The sequence below is a fragment of the Nicrophorus vespilloides genome, unplaced genomic scaffold, assembly GCF_001412225.1.
Source record: "Nicrophorus vespilloides isolate i.1.1-1 unplaced genomic scaffold, Nicve_v1.0, whole genome shotgun sequence".
Lineage (NCBI taxonomy): Eukaryota > Metazoa > Arthropoda > Insecta > Coleoptera > Silphidae > Nicrophorus > Nicrophorus vespilloides.
In genome coordinates, this window is record NW_017095758.1 from 17,657 (window position 1) to 21,137 (window position 3,481).

Here is a 3,481-nt window from a genome sequence, read left to right on the forward strand (position 1 = left end):
TATCTTGAACCTAACTTTTATATCTATCATTTGTTAAAATTATCAGATCACGTTTGGCCATAAATTAACAGAAGTTTATTATGGACTATGCGTGCGTTCCCAAACGACTTGAATTACGTAATTTATCAATAATAGAATGAAAATCACTAAATTTATACTGAGATTATAACTTTGTAGGTCATTACAGTATAACACAATAAATTGTGCCAGGTTCGAAAAAATGATAATATTCGAAACTATTTTATTTTTATAATTAATGCAAGTATGTTTGTTAAATCAATAATTTCAACAATGACAGAAGGTATAAGAAATAGCTAAGTAGTTTTGAAGATCATTATTCTGAATTTAAAAAGTCTTGATAAGTATATAATAAAAGCAAATAAAGAAAAAGAAAATTTTACTTTAAAAATACAACTTTAGTATAAAACAAGTAAATTTGACGCGTAAATCTAATGTGTTCATAAATTATGCATAACCTGTGGTATACTTTTCAAGTAAGTAAAAGGCACTTGTCAAGTTAAGAGTATCGCTATATATTTCACTCACATGTAAGTATTGAATGTCCTGCTTGAAAAACTTTTTTTCCTTTCTCGAATTTATTTCGATTTCAGTATTCCCATATGCTTTATACATTTTTCGAGATGCGGAAAACTTATTTGAAGGAATACAATTTATATTGGGCATTGTTAAATTTATGTCGCGTTTACTTCCTTCTCATGTACGTATAAGTACGTATACGTATACGGAATGAACAAGAGGGACTCCATTCGCTCTAAGTTTACAGAATGTGCAAGAACTCGGAGAAGTTAGTAAGTTGGGCAATGGATACGATACGATGAACATGAAGCGAAAACTTGAACAGCTTTGTTCGGAGCGTTTACGCACGTGAACACAACAATGCGGCGGAATTTCGCTGGCGCCAAACACGAATGTGTTTTTTTTCTGTATCCAATTGTTAACATTCGGAATACGGGAAAAAGAAAGTTCTAACTTTAATTCTCAGTTTTTGTTGTAACTAGACTCTTTTACATTTTCTCATTTAGGATTTAGTTTTATATAATGTAGTGTACAACTTTAGTTGTTGAATTTTCTTAAATGTTGTTCGAATACCGAAACGAATTATTTTTAAATGTTTTAATCCGTTTTTACGCCAAGATTACTTATTTAAGCTGTTATAATAGTTATTAATAAAAACGTATAATTAGATAATTATAACTGTATTATATAATATTGTGAATATTTGGTAAATTGTAGTTAATATTTAGTATATGATTGATCGAATACCGAAATATTCGAAAACCGATACCATTTTCTCATTAGAATTAATATAAAATGTTTTAATCCTTTCTCGATGCCCATGTCTAAAGATAATCAACAACAATAAATATATAAAACATATACAATTGTATATAAAGATATTCAATAACAATAAATATATAAAACATACGTGGCTGCCGGATTGGTTGCTGGAAAACAGAAATAATGTGCGGTAACCGAAATTATGTTCGTAAAATTCAACTTTCTAATATAATGTTATAAATATATGATAAATTGAATCCAGAACCAAACGCAATTATTGTCTTCTTATATCTACCAATTATAATATTCACAATACAAATTAAGTTCTAATATTATTTATAATTTTATGCAAAAAAAAAAATGTAAAATGTATCAAATATAATTCATATTATTACAGACAGAAAAACACTAGTTAGTATCCTTAGGTAATATGGAGTAGGTTATGAATAAATCATATTATAAAATGTAAATTAGGATTACATAATTATCAAACTTTCTAAATTGTATTTGAGGTAAAAAATATTGTTTTTTAATATAATGGCTCAATGGTCTAGGGGTATGATTCTCGCTTTGGGTGCGAGAGGTCCCGGGTTCAAATCCCGGTTGAGCCCGACTTTTGGTTTTCTACTTTCACATTTTGTTATTATATAATATATATGATTAGTTTATCAGAAATAATGTTCCTTGTTTTATTTTATTTCTTTTTATTATTTTATAGGAAAATATAACTAATGGATTTTTTTGGTATTATGTGAGAAAAACAACATCCCTCACCAATAAGAAAAAATAGAAAAATGACCTATGACCTTAAAAGTAGAATTTTGGCTTGAATGTTCTTCTTGATTTCTTGAATTGTTCGTGAACAAAAATAATTCTAGTGCCGTCAAATCAGGACCAAAATCAACATTTTTTTAAATTGTAACTTTTTCAGCGAATACTCCGCATATTTTAGAGGTATAATGCTGCTCAGTCCCCAAAATCTGAAAAATAATTTTATCGCTATGAGATACTCTGACATTAAAATGTTGCTGGTATCTTTCAATCTATTAACTATTATCATCTAATTAATGTTCTTGACTTGATAATTTAAAATATGCAATAAATCAATAAATTTTAAATGTTCAATCAAATTACAACCGATAGTTGAACGTTTTTAAAGTGAAACTAAACATAATGTCTTAGAAACATATGAGCGTCTAAAATAAATATTTTTCATTTACTTTATAAACTAATTGAAATAAATCTGTTTATACCTAAACTAAATAATTAATTGTAACAGTTAATTATTTTTTGTTTTGTTATTATTCCATAAATACGTTTCTTTATTATAATCAATTCAATTATATTTATTATAACTATATAATTTGTATCATATTTTAAATATATTCATTACTAGTTTAATTCAAAGAAACAAAAATCATGAGAATTTAATGACCATGAACATTATTTATTGATATTTATTCAGAAAATAATATTTTCAATCTTTCTTTTATGCAAAATCCGTAAATATGCCTTTTAAATGTTTTTTAAATAAAAAAACCTAAATTTTTGTTGCGAAAATATTTTTTTTTAATAATACTTCTCACTAACTTGACTATAAATGTTTATATCATAATAGAATCTCTGTTTAAATTATCAAATGTCAACTATACGATGTTCATTTAAAATAAAATCCATAACAGGCATACGAAATTGTATATATTCTTCGGTGGGCCGACGTCTTAGTTTATGGTATAGTATTTATATCCATTTACATGAAATATTGGTACACATAAATATCAGTTAAATGCTTTGCACAAGCATTCGTATACGCTAAATTACCATGAATATTTCTTCTCGCTCGAAAAGTTCGCTATCTTTGAATAGTATAAAAATTTCTGACCCCATTAAAATAATGATTGGATCGGACGCAAGTTGCCAGAGCATAATAGAATTTAAAATGTAATTTAATCACACTGATACCAGAAAGCCGCTCCCCATTCTCAAATTATAATTGATATTAAATTAATTGATGTACGCCAAGGCGTATCGATCGCCCATCGCTTTCCTAGATAATAAATTTATTTTGAAATCCCATTACATTAAGTTTGTCCTTTAATATTCTTCGTTACTTCTATTCAGGTTAACCCGTTTTTAACGTTATTTATTAATTGATATTTTGATGTGCTTTGTGTTGCAGAGT

At 26.9% G+C, this 3,481-nt stretch overlaps 1 non-coding gene across 1 annotated transcript; it reads left to right on the plus strand.

Moving 5' to 3' along the window:
• Window positions 1-1,838: 1,838 nt before the first annotated feature.
• Window positions 1,839-1,910, plus strand: Trnap-ugg. The gene has a single exon. It is a non-coding gene; the product is annotated as a tRNA-Pro (tRNA).
• The last annotated feature ends 1,571 nt before the right edge of the window (window positions 1,911-3,481 follow it).